Source organism: Grampus griseus (genome assembly GCF_964374135.1).
Source record: "Grampus griseus genome assembly, chromosome: 17".
Classification (NCBI taxonomy): domain Eukaryota; kingdom Metazoa; phylum Chordata; class Mammalia; order Artiodactyla; family Delphinidae; genus Grampus; species Grampus griseus.
In genome coordinates this window covers 57,329,868-57,351,964 of record NC_139011.1, presented here as the reverse complement: position 1 = coordinate 57,351,964, position 22,097 = coordinate 57,329,868, and positions in this window count along the sequence as shown.

Sequence of the window (22,097 nt, the reverse complement as noted above, 5' to 3'; positions counted from 1 at the left end):
CTTTCTTTCTTTCTTTCTTTCTTTCTTTCTTTCTTTCTTTCTTTCTTTCTTTCTTTCTTTCTTTCTTTCTTTCTTTCTTCCCTCCCTCCTTTCTTTCTTTTTTTTTCTTTCTTTCTTTCTTTCTTTCTTTCTTTCTTTCTTTCTTTCTTTCTTTCTTTCTTTCTTTCTTTCTTTCTTTCTTTCTTTCTTTCTCTCTCTCTCTCTCTCTCTCTCTCTCTCTTTCTCTCTCTCTCTCTCTTTCTTTCCTTCTTTTATTTATTTTTGGCTGCATTGGGTCTTCATTGCTGCGTGTGGACTTTCTCTAGTTGCGGTGAGCGGGAGCTACTCTTCATTGGGGTGCATGGGCTCCTCATTGCAGTGGCTTCTCTTGTTGCGGCATGGGCTCTAGGCATGTGGGCTTCAGTGGTTGTGGCACACAGGCTCAGTAGTTGTGGCTCGTGGGCTCTAGAGCATGCAGGCTAAGTAGTGGTGGCACACGGGCTTAGTTGCTCTGCGGCATGTGAGATCTTCCTGGAACAGGGCTTGAACCCATGTCCCCTGCATTGGCAGGTGGGTTCTTAACCACTGCACCACCAGGGAAGTCCTCATTTTCCATTAATTCTTTTTTTTTTTTTTTTAATGCGGTACGTGGGCCTCTCACTGTTGTGGCCTCTCCCGTTGCGGAGCACAGGCTCCAGACGCATAGGCTCAGCGGCCATGGTTCACGGGCCCAGCTGCTCCGCGGCATGTGGGATCTTCCCGGACCGGGACATGAACCCGTGTCCCCTGCATCAGCAGGCAGACTCTCAACCACTGCATCACCAGGGAAGCCCTCCATTAATTCTTGTCTGACTTTTCTCTATATTAATAAATAAATGTTAAGGTAATATTCTTCATATCTCTAATTCAGGAGTCTGTAATTTCTTACCATTTTATTGAAACATCTTTACAAATTACAGTTAAAATGGCATATATAAACTTAATCAACTTTTTAATAAATGTGTTATTGAAGGTTTTTTCTGTCTTCAAACATGTACTTTAGATTCTTAAAGTATTATTGTTCCCATGTACTAAGTCTTGAAAACATTATAATGAGTGTATTATTCCACAGCCAGAGTTATTAAGAAACTCACATGTTGTTAAAGAAAAATCCAAGTCATGTGTGTCTTCAAAATGCTCCATCTGCAAGGAGCATAAACAAAACAAAAATGTGTTGAAAAAATTGGTAGTCAATTTTCCCCTACCAATGAGATTAGGTGAATGAGCTGCATACTGCACACCTTCTGCAATTCTTAAAATATTTTAAAGAGCCCTTACAGCCATTTGTCTTCACTATTGTCATATGCTAATTACTATATTAAGCACTTTACATGCACTACTTCTTTTTTATTTCCACAACTATCTTATTAGTTGTGGATATAATGACTATTATTGTCCCCATTTTATAGGTGAAACAGTTGCTTGAAAGTGTATGTAGCTAGCAAAAGACTGAGTCAGAGTCAAGCTCGGAATCTCTGAATCTAGGACTCAGGCTCTTAACTACTACAAGACACTGCTTTCTTTAATGTCTGTATTTATATAAGTGGGAAAAAATATTTAGAAGAAGGAAGTATTCATCCTGAAGGACCTGAAATGTCTGTATAGCCTTAGCTTGGGGCTATGTGTGGCAAGGAAAACACATTTAGCAAAGCTGAAATGGTCCATATTTTTTCCCAGTACTTGTTCCAATGATTGACTGGATTGTGGCAGACATTTTTAGCCTCTGAGACCTGTAGAGGGAGCACGTAGGCTTGAAGCTCTTTCACTGTTTTGTTGGCTCTATAAACCACAACTTTAGTGTGTTGGAAGCATGATGGTATCTTGAATCCACCCCTGACTGACTGTGACCTCTGTTAACCTCTATCACCAGACTAAGCTACAGCTTCCTCATCTATAAAACTATGGAGAACTATACTAAATGGTCTCTGAGGGTTTTTTCTAGCTCTAAAATTCTATAAACTTCACTTGCAGTGCCAGTTTAAGTAGGAACATGGGGTTCCTAGTACCAAAGACATTTATTCATCTTGCTGAAGTCACACTGTTTAAATATGGAGTCATAGTTCCAGGCAGCATGTATAGTAAAAGACAAACCAAACTATTGCCTCTTCTCAAATATTCTGATTTATTGACTATGAACAAAATTAAGGTGAAGGGGCTTTGAGAGTAATATGCTGTATTGTATATAAGTAAAGGTATTATGGAAGATAATACCGCTGATAAAACAATAATCATAATAATGTTCTTACTTGCATTAATATTGGTTTATGGTAACCAGATGTATAACTTCTATAAATCCAACTTAGAAAGTCAGTCATTATTGAGGCATGTTTATAAATAAATATTCCTGACAAAGAATTATAAATGACCAAGAAGCTCATGAAAAAAGTATCTTAGATATGACCCCTCAAGGTATGAGCAACAAAAGAAAAAAAAAATAGACACATTAGTCTTCATCAAAATTAAAAACTTGTGCATCAAAGGACTTTATCAAGAAAGTAAAAAAGACAATCTATAATATGTGAGAATATATTGGCAAATTATGTATCTGATAAGGGTCTAGCATCCAGAATATATAAAGAAATCTTACAACTCAACAGCAAAAAAGACAAACCAAATTAAAAAAATGAACAAAGGACATGAATAAACATTTCTTCAACAAAGGTATACAAATGGCTAACAAACACATGAAGAGATGCTCAACATCATGGTGACTAGAGAAATACAAATCAAAATCACAATTAAGTACCATTTTACACCCACAAGCATGGCTATAATTTAAGAAAATGCACAAAAATAAATGTTAGCAAGGATGTGAAGAAATTGGAACACTTATATGCTGCTGGTGGGAATGTAAAATGGTACAGCCGCTATGGAAAACAGTTTTGCGGTTCCTCAAAAAGTTAAGCATGGAATTACCATATGACACAGAAATTCCACTGCTAGATATATACCCAGAAGAATTGAAAACAAGTATGTGTACACAATATTCATTGAAGCATTATTTCACGGTAGCCAAGGATGGAAACATCCAATCCATGATGAATGGATGAACAGATGGGTTATATCTCTGCAATGGAATATTATGCAGTCATAAAAAGGAATTAATTAGTGACACATGCTTTAAGGTGTATGAATTTTAGAAAGATGCTAAATGAAGGAAGCCAGACACATGGGATCACATATTGTATGATTCCATTTATATGAATTATCCAGGATAGATAAACCCATAGAGATAGAACATAAATTGGTGGTTGTCAGGGGCTGTGGGATAGGGGAATGGGGATAATTTTATAGCTATATTTGGAGTATAACCTTTAAAAATTGTGAATCACTATAGTGTACACCTGTAATGTAATATTGTACATCAACTATACTTCAATAAAATTTTTTAAAAAAATATTTAATTTTATGTTATGTGAATTTTACCTCAAATTATTTTTTTTAAGTTAGTAGAGGTTATCTTTGACTAGGGGTGTTATGCATGATTTCTTTCATCATTTATCTGTATTTTAAAAAATTTAACAATGAACAGTATTGTTTAAATAGTTCGGAAAAACTTATAAAAAATATTAGCTCCCAAGAACATGAAAATTTAAAGCTACACTTTAAGGCAGCTGGAAAAAATGGCTAAGAAAATTCTAAACATCTTTTTACACACTTTGAGAAAAACATGTCTTTGAAAAAACTGTTAAAAACATAATGTTTAGAATGTTCATCTTTGTTCATTAACAATTAAGGTTTTTTCATGTATTGCTTCCTAGAACTCTTTTAAGCAAATTAAGAAGAATGGCAGCAGAAAAGTTCAAAGACTTACTTTAGAGCTAGTGTCTTTGGGAGAAAGGAGAGTTGGTGAGAGGGATGGGATAACTGTGATGAAAAGGTAAATTCAAATCTACTTTTATGAAAGAAACAACTAACCATTTAGAGAATGAGAGTAAAGTCCATTTCACAGCTGGCTTTGTTTTCCCTCCCTTTCTCTGCTTGATATAGAATTGAGAGAAAATAAATGCACAGTACTCTTTTTTTTTTTTTTTTGGCCTTAATCATAAAACTATTCCCTGAAGAGTTTAGCTAGGGCAGTTGAGTTTTGGTTTGAAAAAATTAGAGAAGCAATAAAGGAGAAGGATACGCACTTCTCATGGCTTCTAATTTCCTTCTGTAATGAGTTTCCTGCTTAAATGTGCATGCAGTTTGTCCTCCTTCCTGATGGGAAAATATGTGCAGTAGCAACTTTTCCAAGAGCCAAGTTTCCTTCTAGTGCTCAGTTTGCTCCATTGGGGAAAAATACATACTATTAGTACCAGCCCAACCCTGTGTGGGACACATTTGGAAAAACATGGAGGGTGTTGCTAAAAGGAATAATGGATCAGAGCTTTTAATTTGTCTTGTTGTGAGCTATTTACAAGAAAACCATATATATCTAATAAAATAACTAGATACTACAAGAAAAAAATGATGGCAGAATGTGTTTCTCAAAGTGTGGTATGCTGACCACATGAATCAAAATTTTCCAGGTGCTTGTTAAGAATACAAATAGCAGGTCCAACCCTAGAACCACAGAAACAGAGACCTTGGGAGATAACAGTACTTAAAAAACAAACAAACAAACAAACAAACAAAACCTCACAGAAACACACCTATGTACTAAGCTAGAGGTCAGTGAACTATGACCAGTGGACCAAATCCAGCCCACAGCCTGTTTTTGGAGGTGAAGTTTTGTTGACACAAAGCCAGTCTTAGTCTGTGGCTGTATTTGTGTTAAGATGGAAGAGTTGAGTAGTTGTGTCAGAAACTCTACAGCCTGGAAAGCTTAAAATGTTTACTATCCAGTCCTTTACTGAAAAATTCTGCCACCCCTGTTCTAATGCCTCTCAAATTCAAATGTGCATACAAATCACTTAGAAATCGTTTGAGAAAGAAGATTCTGATTCAGTAGGTCTGGGGTAGGCCTGAGAGTCTCTCAGATCTCCCAGGTGATGCTGATGCTGCCGACTTGTAGATCACAGTTAGTAGCATGACCCAGAGAAGTGGTTCTCTGAATATGATAAATGCAAATTCTCAGCTCCGAGGCAGACCTACTAGATCAGAAATGCTGCAGGTCAGACCCAACAATCCAGGTTTTATCAAGCCCTCCAGGTGATTTCTGATGCTTACCAAAGCTTGCAAACCACTTGTCCAGATTTTCCTTACACAGATTAAACCTCAATAACCACTATTTTCAAAGAGCCTAAAATCATATGTTTACGCTAGACTCCATTCTCATTGATCTCCTAAACATAGTATATATTTGTTGATCATTATAATCAACACGGAAGGAGACATTGTACGAAATTGCCACTTAAAACCATATTATATATTTCTTCCTTATATATTCAGAATGGTGTGGTTGGATAAATAATATTTCAACTGTGTCTTTCTTTGGAGGGAGGGTGTCTTCTATTTTTGTGGCTGCTCAAAATAGTTTCAAATGCCATATCTTTTCTAAAAGGACCAATAGAGGGAGCTGGTGTTATAATCCTCATCCTTAAAGACCAGGGGAATTTTTCCTCATTGGCTGAATCAAAGAAAGAACGACATCTTGACTCTTCCTTGAGTAAAATGTTATTGTTTGGATGTATAGTTCCTACTGCCCACGTTATATGCAGCTCTTTCTAATGCCAAAGCAGCTATATGATATATTCAAACTGAGTGTGACCTGTAAGCAATTCTATTCAATTATTTTCAACATTCACAAAACCCCCTAATATATTCAAACAATGTTGACGGTACAAGAGACTCCTATAACACAGATCCTATTCTCATTACACATATGGTTCCGGGGAGAGCAGGTGTTAACAAAAGCACATAAATAAATCTAATTATATAGAATATGATCCCTTTCCAAGATCAGAGAGGAACTGAGGTAGATGTTTTTGTGCATTTCCTAGAAGATAGGGTAGATGATATGAGTGGTCACAGGAGGAACTGAGCCATGTAGCACTGAGCTGAATGATGTCCCTTACCATAGCACTAGAAGAAGTAGGAACTCTTAATCTAATTGTCCAGTTTGTCAGCAGGAGAGACGGTGTTTACAACATGCAAAAGAAGATATTCCCAGGAGTGAGAACCAGCACACAGATGACAAGTGGACCATACTTGTCCCTTGTCTTTATCTCCAGGAAAATTCAAAACCCATGACTGGCGTGGGTTTTGACTCCATGATTTGACTCCGTGATTCAGGAGTTGGCTTTGCTTACCCAGTTAATGATACAGTTAAAGGATTGAAACAAATGATATTGTATCCATTTGTCCTACCAAGTGACTTTTTTCTGATCAAGGACACCATTTAATGGCACATTTTGTACAATTATGGGCCAAGTACTTAGTGCGGTGGGGACTAAATAAATGTTTGCTGATGTATGAAGAGACGGATGAAGGACTGAATGGCTGACCGGATTGATGGAATAAAGAGATAGTCAAGGTCTGGTGAGGGTGTTATCAGTGGGAATGAAAGGAAAAGACAAACTAGAGAAATGTTGTATATATAGCTAGACTCAGGGTTTGATAATTATTTAGATACAAGGATATAGAAGTCAGTGGATACAAAATGACTGTTGACTGAGGGATGATAAGGTCTTGAGCACTAATAAAAAAATTAGAAAGCTAACTGAGCTTGGGTGGTGAGTATCCAGAGATGTGTTTAACTTTAGACTGAATTTGGAGGATCTATACCATCTAGGATGAGGTAAACAAGAGGCTGTTGTTACTGCAAGTTTCAGGTTTGGAAGAGAGATTTGGAATAGAACTAAAGATTGGAGTTGCCTTCAGAGCGATCTTAGGATAGCTTAGATATATGATCAAAAGAAAATATATTCAGTCACAAATGAACTGATCCATTCCGTAGCATTTATCAAAGACCTAATGTGTTCTCTACTCTGGGCTACAGGCTGAGGAGTATATTAGACAACACTTTTAGAGCCTTTATTATATGATAGGCACTGCCTGGCACTGAGGTTGGAAGAGTGAATTTTGATGAAACTTAGATTCTGGTGGGGAGAGATAGAGAATAACTTAATAAGTAAAATATATCCTCTTAGGTGGTGATATGGAGGAAAGTAAGGCTGGAGAGCAAGACAGAGGATATTAGGATTAGGGACTATCAATTTTAAATAGTGTGATCAGGGAAGACCCCACTGATAAAGCAACATTTGCACAAAGACCAGATGCAGGTCAAGCAGCAATGGTACATGGGAAACAAATGTTCCAGGCAGAGCAGCAAGTAGCAGCAGGAACGCTAAGTGCAAAGGCCCTGGGGTGGAAACATGCCTGGAGAACTGGAAGAATGTCAAGAAAGCCAGTATTTCAAGCAGGGCTAGAATAGAAGAAGGTGAGGTCAGGGAGGGAACAGAGACTAGTGAAAGTGACTTTGGCTTTCACTAAGAGTGAGATGAGAACCTGCTGGAATGATTTTAGTGGAGGAGTGACATGATCTGACTTACATTCTCATAGTATCACTTAGGCTTCTGCTGCAAAAAAATAACTAAAAGGGCAAGAACAGAAGCAGTTAGGAGGCTAATTCAGGTGAGAAATGATCGTGGCTCAGGCCAAGTTAATAGCAGTGGAAGCGGAGACCAGTGGTTGCATTCTGGATCTATTTCGAAAGTAGAGCCAATCAGACTTGGTGATTGATTGATTGTAGGGCATGAGAAAGAAAGGGGAATAAAAGCTGACGCCAGCATTTTTGGCCCTGAGCAATGGGAAGCATGGTGTTATTCCTGGCAGGATGGAGAAGACTGAAGTGGAGTGTGTGGGAGGGAACAAGGGTCAGGAGTTTTGTTTGGACAAGTTAACTGTGAAATCCCGCTGGACGACCAAGTGAAGTCATAGAGGATACTGGTTTATATATGGGTCTGGAGTTCAGGACGGAATTCCAAGCAGGAACTATAGACGTGGTAGTTTTCCTGTACAGATGGTGTTTGCAGCCTGGAGTGGATGAAATCACCAAGGGAATGGGTGTAAGTAGAGAGCAAAAGCTCAAAGATTTTAACCTTGACGCATTCAGTATTTAGAGTCAGAGAAAACCATAGGAAATGGTAAAGGAGAGGGCGTCCAGGAGGTTATATGAAAGGGAAACACAGATGGAAATAAGTACAAGTATGTTTGTACTTATTATAGAGGGCCTTCAAAAGAGAGAGAGGTTGAATTTATCAAAGTAGTGAGCAAACAAGAAAGATCTGATAGAGAGGGACACACTGGAAGGGGGGTCATGGTGTTCCAGACAGAGAGGGATGAGATTAACACACCCAGCTCAACTTTGGACCCAGATTGCCTGGATTTGAATCCTGGCTCTGCCACTAACTAGCTGTGTGACATTGGTCAATCACTTAACTTCCCTGGCCTCAATTTCCTCATTTATATAAAACAAGGATAATAATAGTACACATCATAAAGTTGTTATGAGAATCAAATAATTTAATATTTGTAAAATTCTTAGATTCCATAGCATGGTATGTGCTTTGTAGCAGTGTTTGGATTTGACAATTTCCTGAATGATCATCAATGATTTTGGAGAGAGGAGTTTCTATTGGGTTGATAGAATAGAAGCTATCCACTCAAAGGACGAAGGAGGAAGTGAGTATGAAAAAAGATAGAGAACAGTAAACAGAAGAGCCCTTTAAAAGATAATTGTTTCAAAATATATGTTCACATTAATTTAATGGAGAAGGAACCCTATGATATTTCCAGGTACACCGAGATGCCTGTATTCAAAACCTATCAGTTCTTTGGTTGTATCGTATAATAATTTCCTGAATTTGACTGTTTTTAGTCTACAGATGTGGCAATTTAATGATTTAACCCAATATCCCAAAATATCATATGTTAGATTTCTTACTGACTAGAAGTCAGGCCCTTAAGTCCTTTGTGTCAACTACCAAGTCTAAGTCTAGAGAGAATATCTGAACCGTAAAACTGCCAAGAACACTTTGTGGTTCATGAGACTCATGGATAAAGGATAATGAAAATTGAACAACTATTAATTTCATTTTTAGTGTTTGTCAATAGCTTAAGCTTTATGTAAAGAATAATAATTTCTATAATACAGTATTAGAAATAAGCAGATATCTTTTTTTGCTAGATTTTCACACATACTCTGAAAATAAAAATCTTGCTCTAGATTCCTCAGTTTTTAAACTAAGTATTTTTGAGAGTGAGATGGCTATAGTAGAATGAAACTATGGTAATTCATCTGCTAGAGACATCATTGAGTGAAAGTAACTTTAGTGAACTTGATTATTTTGGACCTTACTCCTTGCTTCAGTAATTTTTTTCTCGAATGTAACTGCTTTGAGGCCAATGATGTGAAAGGCATGTAAAATGCAATTAACAGAAGAAAAATATCTCTTGTGATTTGATGTTAAGCAGAAGTGATGTAGTGTGACATTAAAAAACGGTATCAGAGGTTCACAGTTTGCATTTCACTTTAATTATAACAATTTCAGACTCTGGAACACTGCAGTTTCACACATGCTTAATTAAATTATGTCAGAACCCATACTTTTAGGTCAAAAAAATTTTTTGGAGGAAGTTTCAGAGACAGATAAGATGGAAACAGCAATTCTTTGTCTTTCTGGCTACTGGACCAGAATAAGCTCTTAAAGTTTCCTTTATCTGTAAAGATCTGTGGTCATGATAAGGAGTGATTTGAATGGAATTCAAAACCCCTAAGACAAATGACATCATTTCCAGTATGCTTGGGGTTCATGGAGGGAAAGTGGTCTGTATTAATTCTACAACTCTCCACTCCCCATAGGGAGTTTCAGACCTAAATATTTTTTTGAAGATGTAAAAAACAGACAACAAACAGAGAGACTAATATAATTTTTTCACAATTAAAGAATTAAACCATTTCTTTTTTTTCCAAAGAAAAATTTTAAAGCTCTAATTATATTTGTTTTATAGATACGAAACTAAAACTTTAAGATATTAATGCTTAGGCTGTATATTGCTCGTTGTACAGTGGATGTCCAAGCTTAACTATAACACACCATGCACTAAATCCTATTCTACACATTCTTTTCAATGGATTAGATCAATATGCAGGAATTACATATTTTCTTCCCTGTCCCTCCTTAGGTTAATAGTAATCGTCTTTTGCCTCTCTAGTGCTCACGTCCTGCCCTCTTCTCCACTTAACCCTTTTCCTGGACACATTCCGTGATAAAAGTTCAAGTGCAAGTCATTGCAGGGGTGTGAAGTCCTCATCTGGGAGACATTAGTTATACTGTAGTACTAGTTATACTGTAGTACCAAGTAAGCCTCAGGGGCATAACGGTTACTTAGATTCTGAAGAAAGCATCTGAGACTACAGAGAATACCAGCTTCAGACATTTTGAAATAGACCAGTTGTTTGCTGGGGCCTAGGACTGTGCTTTTGGAACGTTTTTAACATGAGGTAAAAACCTTGAGAACAAAATAAAACTTACATTTTATATTGGTTCCATTTATTTACTTTGTTGACAAATAGGTTAGGTAATTCTATTCATAATGATAGTTCCCATTCACTGGATAATATATGTTATATTTACACATACAGTAAACATACATACATACATAATATAGCACTTATTTAAATGGTATTATGATCCTTCTTTTTTTAAATTTAATTAATTTATTAATCTATTTTTGGCTGCGTTGGGTCTTCTTTGTTGCGGTGCGTGGGCTTCTCACTGCAGTGGCTTCTCTTGTTGTGGAGCACGGGATCTAGGTGTGCAGTCTTCAGTAGTTTTGGCGTGCGGGCTCAGTAGTTGTGGCTCGCAGGCTCAGTTGCTCTGTGGCATGTGGGATCTTCCTGGACCAGGGCTCGAACCCTTGCCCCCTGCCCTGGCAGGCAGATTCTTAACCACTGCGCCACCAGGGAAGTCCCATGATCCTTCTTTAAAGATGAGGAAACAGAGAAAGTAAGTGACTTGGTCAAAATCATACAACTCGTATGTAATAGAGCTAAAATTCAAACTCTGTCCCCTCTGGCTCCAAATTCCACCCTTTTCCACCCTGTCACACAGTCTCCAAAAGGAGACCTCAGATATTTCTTAGTCACATATCACCCTCGTGGTTGTTAGTGTAACCTTGTAAAGTGGAAAATCAAGTTATTGTGTGGTCCCCTCAAAATCCACTTCCTTAACTGCTGAACTCAACCAACTCTAGCTGCACTCAGCCGACAGGTTAAAACTGACAAAGTAAAAAGTTAGGTAGCCCCTAACTATTAAAATAATAAGAAGAATCTTTTATAAGCAAGGATTAGTAATAGACATAGAATTTCATTGAACCACTTACTTTTTCCGGAGACACTTAAGATATTTCATAGTTCTTTCACTCATGCTTATATTTTCTTGTTAAAAATAAATATTCCCAATTAACGCCTAACATGAGAAAGAGAGGAACACACAGATCCTACGTGTACAGCTTGGTGAAATATCACAACATGAAACCATTCTTGTAATCATCTTCCAGATAGAAAACTTTGCCAGCACTCTGAAGCCCCCTCATTCCCTTCCCAATGGCTCCACCTTCTCTCCTTCTGAAAAGAAACCATTGTCTTGGCTTCTAACATCATAGATGAGTTTTATCTATTTTTGAATTTTTTTTTTTTAGCCGTGCGGAGCAGCTTGCATGATCTTAGTTCCCTGACCAGGGACTGAACTGACCTTGGTTCCCTAACCAGGGACTGAGCCCAGCAGTGAAAATGCAGAGTCCTAACCACTGGACCGCCAGAGAATTCCCTTGAATTTTTAATAAGTAGAATATTCACGTTTTTAATCTCTGTGTGGATTCTTCCGCTCAACACGTTTATGAAATTCATCCAAGTGGTTGCAAGTAACCATAGTTCTTTCATATTCACTGCTGAATACTATTCCACTGTATGAATATATCACACTAAAAAATTCATTCTACTGTTGTGAAGCTTTGAGTTCTTCCCATTTTGGGGGGGGGGTTATTACAAATAACACCACCATGAGCATCTTTGTATGTCTCTTGGTGTAAAGGTTCAGCTGTAGTGGATAATTCCAAACAGATTCCTGAATTGGTTGTCCTAATGTACAATCTTACCAGCCATGGGAGGGTTCCTACCCTACCTTTTCATCTTGATTTTTGATACTTGTTAATAAGGCTGGGTGCTCAGAGGAAGCATCACCTCTGTCCTAGTGCAGATTTAATTGATTCCACCCATGGTGATTCAGCTGTCTTCTTGGACTTCATTGTGACCTACTCCCTCGCTGCAAGTGTTAGCTCTCTAGCTGGAACTGTTTTCTAGAGTATGCTGTAAACTGAGACAATTGAATAACTTATGGCAGGGCCCCAGTATGACGATCTCATGTGTGAGTAACCACTTTAAAATCATCTTTGTATTGTTGTTGATTCATTGGTCTGAAAAGAACAATGCCACAGTAAGCCATTCAGAAGGTAGAAGCACATTAAGCCCGGAGGCTGTGATGTGGTCACAGCAAGAATGAATGCTGAGGTCTTCCTGATTTGTTGTATGGTTATCATAGTGTTTGGATGGAAGTTCTAAGCATGCCAGAACTTCTGCAATGCACCACTCTAGAAGGTAGGGTTAATTGAACTGACAACAGGTGCCTAAAACTTCTGACGCATTTCTTTTAAGTAGGTCAAACCCTTTTATGAAAGTTTCTTATAAATCTTATTTCAGAAATTCTTATAGACTCTACCTGCTTTTTACTTCCTTAAGAGAAAAGCTGTGAGAGATGGTCATTTACCTTAGGTAATCCTAGGTGCCAGGGACAATTCCAGAAGTACATTTGCAAAATGAAATGGATCTATTACTTTAACTTGTCTCTGAAAAGTTTAGTGAGAGTGTGGAGATGGTGTGGAGAATAAAAGAGAATGACTTTTTTATGAGTAATAGGTACGTATCCGTAATTTTTCATCTTGCCGATGTGAAGAGAAACTGAACAAGCAAGTTAAACTTGTAGCCTTCAAAGAGAACCTCTCCCCCCTGCCTCCCGTACCTTAAGTGGTAAAGAAGAAAAGACAGTGTAATCCCTAATAAACAGAAGATTAATAGAGGCTTAATCTCCATGGTATTTCTAGCACCCGAAGTTTCTTAGATCACAGAATCCATTCTCAACCTCTTGGTTGTCACTTTTTTTTTTTTTCCTAATTACATGAATGGTCAATTCTAATTCACCAATTTCTAATAGAGGATCAATATTCTTAATTACCTTTCTTCAGCACATGGAGTCATATGAAGGATGGTGCTGTCAAGTGTCTGGTGATGGAAAACAACAACAACAACAAACAACAGCAAACCCAGTAACCTAAAAGTGAGGCTTTCATGCTCAAATCTACTGATACTGTCTTCTTACCATTAGCTTTCAGTGGCATCAGTTGACTTAATTGATTTCTATAATACGTTCGGCACAACCCTGGCAATTATTTCAAGAAACGGTAGAAATCCCCTAGTACATGGGAAAAAAAGAAGGAAAGTGAGAGTAGGGTTAAGCGAGGAGGAGGAACCTGGAGTAACTTGCACATTTCACAGACGTTAAGTCAATACACGTGTAACTGGCAGGTTTAAAGAGTGGAACTTCTCACTGTGCAAGAAACAAACAGGGGCTTCCCTGGTGGCGTAGTGGTTGAGAGTCCGCCTGCCGATGCGGAAGACACGGGTTCGTGCCCCGGTCCGGGAAGATCCCACATGCCGCGGAGCAGCTGGGCCCGTGAGCCATGGCCGCTGAGCCTGCACGTCCGGAGCCTGTGCTCCGCAACGGGAGAGGCCACAACAGTAAGAGGCCCGCATACCGCATTAAAAAAAAAAAAAAGAAGCAAGCAATTTCCTGCTTTCCCTCAGCCTCTTCACAGGTTGGAGAACCTCTGTGGGGGAAGGTGGAGACCTCTCCTCAACGGTCTTCCTGACTCCACAAGGCTACCTCTGGCTGCTCTAGTCGGGGGGGAAAAGAAGAAAAAAAAAAAAGGTAGAAAAAATCTTATTTGACTGGAATGGTTTGAGCTACAACTTATTTACATCTGAATAATAAAGTTCATTTGAAATTTGTTTTGCTCTTAGTGAATATTTACAGCTGCTTACTTTTTTTTTTTTTCATGAGATGTTACTATGGATTCTTTGGAGAACCTGCCCCCCACTCTCACCCAAATTATTGAGAATTTCTCACTTGCCATTTTCTTGACTCAGGGGACTCTTCCATCTCTCTGCTTATAATGCACCCTTCAGCAAGATCTTGCTGGGCAGAAGGGGGCTGGACAAAAATAGTAAGGATCATATTATGACATTTTCCCAGGAGTCTGAATTTGAAGAGTCAGTGGCATATATTTTAATTTTCAACCATTATATTGCACCCTTAAATTAGATGACAAATAATTAAAGTACACAGTTAGGGTTTTTTGTTGTTTTTGTCAGTGCATCTTTCTTTTTAGGTTGTTAAAGAAAAGCTCTGTGAAATTTATACATCCTTGAAACTTTGATTTACTCTGTTCTCATTTTTCAGATGAGGAAACAAAAATCTAAGTTTACACAGTTATTTAGTAGCAGAATAAAAAGTCGAGAACTAAGGTTTCCTACATCTTAGGATACTATTCTTTCAACTATACCATTGTGACTTTAGAGTGGATAACTAATAAAATTGTTGTTTTATGAGTGAGGCCAGTGTTTTTTTTTGCCTGGCGTATCTTAAAATGTTGTAGCAGAGGGTTATGAAATAGACAAAAGTTGCTCTGACTCAATTCTCAAACGATCCTCCTGAGATAAGCTTATCCAATTGAAATGAAGGCAAAGGAGAATTGAGACCACAACGATTATGACACTTAAAAAAAAAGCTTCTCTAAGGAAACTAAAAGGCCCTGTGACAGTTTAAATAGTGAGCAAATTGTGTGTGTGTGTTTATGACACATATTGTTATTATGATATATGGTTTTCCTGAGGGATAAGGGTGGAGGCCAAACAACCACATAATTAATTTTAGTGTTAAATTTCCCAAAGCTATTTAAAATCCATACACGAGTATTGCTCTAATCATCACATGTTAATTATTATTTTCATAGGCCAAATATGAATTGATAGAAATAATTTTAGGCTAATCCCCTTCTCTTATTTTTCACCTTAATATTTCTCTCTATGAAGTGTTTTAATACTGAATATATTTGATAGTCTTGGTAAACCTGTAATTTGGGATTATGTTATTGCTTACTCTGGAAAAATGGCATTCAGACAATAGCTGCAGTTGGATTATGAAATACTCTAATTATGCTGAGTAGAGTGGAAATGATTTTTCTTCTGAATGTTTTGCAATAGTCATGTTAAACAAGTTTTTGGAGTCATTATTACTTGGTCCTTCCTAGCCTCTAGCTTACTCTAAATTAAAAATGTAATTGGAATTACTGTTCTTTTTCACTCTTCCTTTTGCTATAATTAATACCTCTCTCTCTATGTGTGTATATATATACAGAGAGAGAGAGAATATATATACACATACACACATATACATATATGTACATGCACATATATACACGCACATACACACATAACGTATATTTTATAGAATTTTATTTATAGGTCTCTTTCTCCAAAGTATTTTATGTATAATATATTTGGATCTGTAAGCAATTTTTTTTTTATCAGAGATATTGACCTATGATTTTTTTTTTTTACAAGTTCAATAGATTTTAGTACTCTGTTTTATTCTTTTTCTTTTTTTTTTTAACATCTTTACTGGGGTATAATTGCTTTACAATGGTGTGTTAGTTTCTGCTTTATAACGAAGTGAATCAGTTATACATATACATATGTTCCCATATCTCTTCCCTCTTGCGTCTCCCTCCCTCCCACCCTCCCTATCCCACCCCTCCAGGCGGTCACAAAGCACCGAGCTGATCTCCCTGTGCCATGCGGCTGCTTCCCACTAGCTATCTACCTTACGTCTGGTAGTGTATGTATGTCCATGCCTCTCTCTTGCTTTGTTATGTGGATGAAGTATCATCATCAGATACATACAGGCCTCATAGGCCCACCATGAGAGAATAAGTGAGCAGACATTTTATGTTATTCCAGAGGGTAAAACTAAGACCGATAGCTAGAAATTATTGAAAGCAGATTTCAGCACAATAGTGATCATTGCTTTCTCCCAATTAAACACACAAAGGGCTTCTCGGTAGGGAAGCGAGGTCTCTATCACCAGAAGGATTTAAATAAGAGACTGGATTTATTTGTATTAAGGGAATCTTTTTTTTTTTTTTTGGAGGTAATGGATATGTTTATTACCTTGATTGTGGTGATGCTTTCAAGGGTGTATGCATAGGTCCAAACTCATCAAATAGTATACATTAAATATGTGACTTTTTTTTTTGTATATCAATTATACCTCTATAAAGTTGTGAAAAAAGATTGAATAGGAAGGGTGCATTCCAGAGATGAACAATGTCCTAGAGACAGGAGAATCAGAAGCTGCTCCTGGGTACCTAGAGTGGTCCTATTAGGACAGAGTGAAGGGTACAATAGGCAAGTGCTGTGGGAGAAGGTTCTTCTGGGTCACCTTGACAGCAAGCTTAACTTCTGCCTAACTGGATGCACAATACTGTGAAAGTGCTATTTGGAAGAATTTAATGATTACCCATGTACAACCTAAATCTTTGGTCTATAGTTACTATTTTACGATTCACCCAGCCTCTTGTATGCTATAGATTACTCTGAGCAACTGGAAATCTGGCTTCTTCTCAGATAATAAATTATATTGAAATTTCTGATAAATGAGGGCTCATAAAGGTCTATCACAATGGCTTTTCTGACCACTACTTTGGTTGGGATTTGGTGTGAATACCACAAATACTTTGCTTGCTTTTGGCAAACTGGCTCTAGAAATTCAATAACCATAATAGGTCATTAGTTTTATTTTGATAAATAATATTTTGGCTTGGATGAGACAAAAAAAAGAAAATTCTCCTACCTTCATTTTTTTAAAACATCTTTATTGGAGTATAATTGCTTTACAATGGTGTGTTAGTTTCTGCTTTATAACAAAGTGAATCAGTTATACATATACATATATCCCCATATCTCTTCCCTCTTGTGTCTCCCTCCCTCCCACCCTCCCTATCCTACCCCTCTAGGTGGTCACAAAGCACCGAGCTGATCTCCCTGTGCTATGCGGTTGCTTCCCACTAGCTATCTATTCTACGTTTGGTAGTGTATATATTCCCTAGGGGTAAGACGGGAATAAAGACACAGACCTACTAGAGAATGGACTTGAGGATATGGGGAGGGGGAAGGGTAAGCTGTGACAAAGTGAGAGAGTGGCATGGACATAAGATTCTCCTTTAGTTCTGAATTCAAGTCACACATCCCTATTCAGAAGTGAAAGTGTATAACTTTAAAGGATTTGCTTATAATACGTCTGCTCAACTAATAAGAGCTAATTGGGCAGAGATCAGGTCCGACCAGAAATTACTGCCAAAATATGCAAATAAAAATTCTATGACCTGGGTGTGGGCACCAGAGATCAAGTTTTACTTCTGAATATGCATAACTGACTTGAACTAGTTCGATTCCCTCAGAGCACCCAGGCCTTAAGGCTTGGGGTTGTGAAAGTCAGTGTGCGAAAGAGCTGGAGCCTTGCTCTATGAAATGAGGAGCTGCTGCCACTTGCTCAGGAAAGATGAAAGCAAAAGGAAACTTGTTGCATTTTTCACAAGACTCATGTCTACTGGAAAGTGATTAATCAAAGGTTTGTTGAATTCTGAAGCGCTTTTTATCTTGTTTCCAATTCGGACTTATATCCTCACTTGCTTTCAAACGAGATATTAGGCAGTTATGATGTTCTGTTCTGTAATGGAGCCCAACTTCTGTTTCTATAAATATATCTCAGAAGTGATCATGTCAACCAAAATGCGAAAATACAATACAATGGAGAGATATTCAATTTGAAAAAAACCTTTTTTTTTTGTATGGTAAGTGGCATAAGGTGACTTTCGTATAGTAAGTAACGTTCAAAGAGACACTGGTAAGTGGAATTCTTTCCTGTTTCCAGAAGCTGGACCTATTCTAGAATAGTAGATGAGAAGGGAGTTCCAGGATCTATTTCAGTTTAAGGCTGAAAGACAAGTTTAAGGCTTCAGTTGCAAGACTGGTTTGGGTCTGTAGCTTCTCAGAGGATTTGTTATGGTACCTTTATCTGTCTTTCTTGACTAAGTAGAGTTTTTATTACTTTGTATGATGTGCTGCTAATACAGCTGCAGAAGTGATACTGTTTTATATTGTGCGACAAATGCAATAAAACTTGTCATAACAGAGCCATATTCCCCCCCTTGGATCCACCTATAATTTCTATGGAAAGACAGAGGTATCAGAGGATGTGTGGGAAAATCATTAAGCTTTGCTTCTGAGTCTCTTCTCGCAAAAGAGGATGTCGATGACACGAGAAAGGGAACACAGCAGGATCTTCTGGTCCTTACCCAGCCTGGCCAGGGTGGTGGAGAATCCCTGTTGGGAGTCGTACACTGGCAGATTTTACTATGCAGGTTGTGTATCTCACCACATGCGACAACCTTAGGGACAGCCGAGTGTCTGTTTATGGTTCACTTGGTGATGCACTAACAGTGAAACAAAGGGAGAGCTGGGTACTGATGTGGGTTGCTTCACAGTCTGTAACCCAGTATTAGACAAGGTCTTTCTAATCTGAGCACAGGTTACCTCAGGTTGCTTTGTGGCATTTGGCACATTAGTTTTAAACAGGATGGTACACCCACCTTGTTCCTGCCAAAGAGATGACCTGTTCAAACTAACACACCAACAAACAAAAAATCAAAAATCTAGTTTCCAGATACAGTTGAAAGCAATTAGGACGGGCGATATACACAGCTCACCCCCCGCAAAAGGCTGTGGTAATTCTTGGAAAATTCACCTCATGTTACCAAATGAATTTATCTGATATTTTCAAAGACATTTAATACTTGAAAATTTTCAGAAAGTGTTGAAAAATTTTACTAAATGTTGATTAAATTTTACAAAATATATGAATGCAGTTCCTTAACTGGTGTAAGCTTAGGTGACAGACTCCTTGAAGACAAGGACTGCAGCCTACTCCACATGATTGTTAGGTGGTCTAAAAATGCAGGCTGACTTGAATCAAAGGAGTCTGTTGTGTGCTTGCCTTTCATTTGTGGATAAGCGGAGCAGTGCGCACCTGACATATTTGTGTAAGGCCAGATGAATAAAGAAGGACTGACTCTGCCTCACAGCCTTTCTTCCCTCCTGTAAGGCAACCTTCAGGTTTTACATTAGATGATACTAGAGTCCCATGATAATGTCATACTTGAAATTTAGGCTTTGGAACTGCCGGATAGGTGAGAATTACATTTCACAACTCTTCATCCAACATCATTCAATTTGAGATACTTGGAGTGAGAGTACCGTTTATAATTACAACATGACAACGATCATCAGTCAGACCTGTCCCCAGGCTACCTGGGACCCATAAGCACCATATCTTGCACTGTGCCCAAAACACTGTGTTCAGTTCTGCTAATCTATCAGGGCAGAAAGGCCATTAGGAACCTCAGCTTTGTCCTGAGGGATTAACTATTATTTTGAAGCTACAAGATGGATGACAAGACATGAGATTTGTGACACAAATATTCTTTATCCACCTTCTAAGATAGAGCCAAACCAAGATCATGGTTTCCCTCAGTGATAACACCCACTCAGCTCCCAGTTCCTGTAGGAAATCATGGCGTTTAGCCAACCTAGAGAACAGAATGTGGTTCATTGGAAACTCAGATTGGTTTCTCCTTATTAACAGTGAGTCACTCAACTGAGAAACTATCGCTGTAAAGGAGGAATTCAGGAACACAAGAGGCAAGACAACATGGGGAAAACGCATGGGAAAATAAAGCAAACATTTCACTACATGCTGTTCAATTTATACCTTTAAGTTTGATATAACTTAAGGGTATAGATTGAAGTGGGCAGGCGAACAGACCCAAACACTGGCATCACCTGGGAGTTCATTAGAAATGCACGATCTTATGCCCAGAGACCTACTAAATCAGATTCTGTGTTTTTTTTCCAGTTTTTTTTTTTTTTTTTTTGCGGTGCGCGGGCCTCTCGCTGTTGCGGCCTCTCCTGTTGCGGAGCACAGTCTCCGACGCGCAGGCTCAGCGGCCCTGGCTCACGGGCCCAGCCGCTCCGCGGCACGTGGGATCTTCCCAGACCGGGGCACGAACCCGTGTCCCCTGCATCGGCAGGCGGACTCTCAACCACTGCGCCACCAGGGAAAGCCCAGTTTCTGTGTTTTTAACAAGACCCCCTGGTGATTTGCATACTAAAATTTGAGAAGTAATGCTTTATAGTGATCACTTTGCTTTTCCTCCTCCTTCTTGGCTTCATCTGGGTATGTACTTAGAGAAGACTCAATGGTCTGAACACGGATTGCTTTGTGTAATCTCTGCAATGATTCATTTAATGTAGTGCTCTTTCTTTTTCTACCAGCAGTGTGCTTCTAGGCCACCAATGCTTGCTGTCCTAGGAAATGATTATACATTATAACTAACTTTATGGGATGTACATTCATCTATACAAACTGCAGCTGGGAACTTGTCTTAAGCAAAATTACACGATATACACCAACAGTATGTTGGAAGCGATTGTGGAAGCTGACAAGCTACTAACACTTATCAAAGAAAACCTGCGAAAAATACTCCGTTTTACCACTAGGTGGAAATAGAGTAATTTTGAGTGTATTTCTCAGGGCTATCAACTACTGCAGGAGTACTTCACAAACTGAAAGGATTCTAAGAAATTAATTAATCTAATCCTTACCTCCTTAATTCCATAGATGAGAAAACTGAGGTTTAGAGATATTAAAGAAAATTGCATCTGTCTTATAACTAGTAGTCTACTAGAGCCACTGGGGGAAGAGTCGCTAGTAATTCAGGATTCTTCAACCATTTTCATCTACAAGAATAATGTATTATTATCCTCCAGCATGAAGGAACACATGATGTGACACCTATACTGTCACTGTGCTGCCACTAAAACTAATGACCGGCACAGTTCCTTCTGTTTGTAAGGATAGGCTAGGATAAAACTGTTGTCCCTTGTTCCTTGTATTGTAATGTAATTAATCTCAATCAAGTGATAATTCTCCTCCCTTTTTCCAATGAAGAGATACTCAACCATCCTGTCGACTGAAAAAAATGCACAACCTAAAAACTGAGAATTATGTTTTATTCAGTGGACTTTCTGAGGACTTATGCCTGGGATACAGCCTCTCAGATAGCTCTGAGGGACTGCTCCAAAGAGGTAAGGGAAGAGCCAGGATATAGAGGACTTTGTGTCAGTAAAAAAAAAAAAAAAAAAAACCATGTAGTTGAATATCAAAATATTACTGCTAAACACAAAAAAACAGACATCTTGAGTTAATGATTTTAGTGCTTTTCTTTGTATGGGAAGATGCAAGAGTCTGGGCTCATTGAAATTATTCTTTTGCTATGCACCTTAACTACTTAGGGCCAAGATGCTGTTTTCCCTCCATCCTGAATCCCTTCAGAGCACACATCGGGGGCGGCTTTATGGCCACAGCAACATCCTCTGTTTACTGAAATAGCAGGCGATATTTTTTGTCCACAGTCCCGTAAAGTCATACAAGACTTTAATCAGATTTGTTTTCACAACAGATTTGGTTTTTGCACTTATACTGGGTTCAAGTTAAGTAGTCTAGAACAGGACTTTAATTAGCAGGTTAAGAAAGTATTCAATGTTTTTCAGAGCTTGTAATCCATTACTAGTATTCTTTTTTTTTTTTTTTTTTTGCGGTATGCAAAAACCTTTCACTGTTGTGGCCTCTCCCATTGCGGAGCACAGGCTCCGGACACGCAGGCCCAGCGGCCATGGCTCACGGGCCCAGCCGCTCCGCGGCATGTAGGATCTTCCCAGACCGGGGCACGAACCCGTTTCCCCTGCATCGGCAGGCGGACTCTCAACCACTGCGCCACCAGGGAAGCCTCGTTACTAGTATTCATAAGAAAGGAAGGGAATCTGAATTTTGGGCTTGAGGTCCGTTAGAAATAATTGA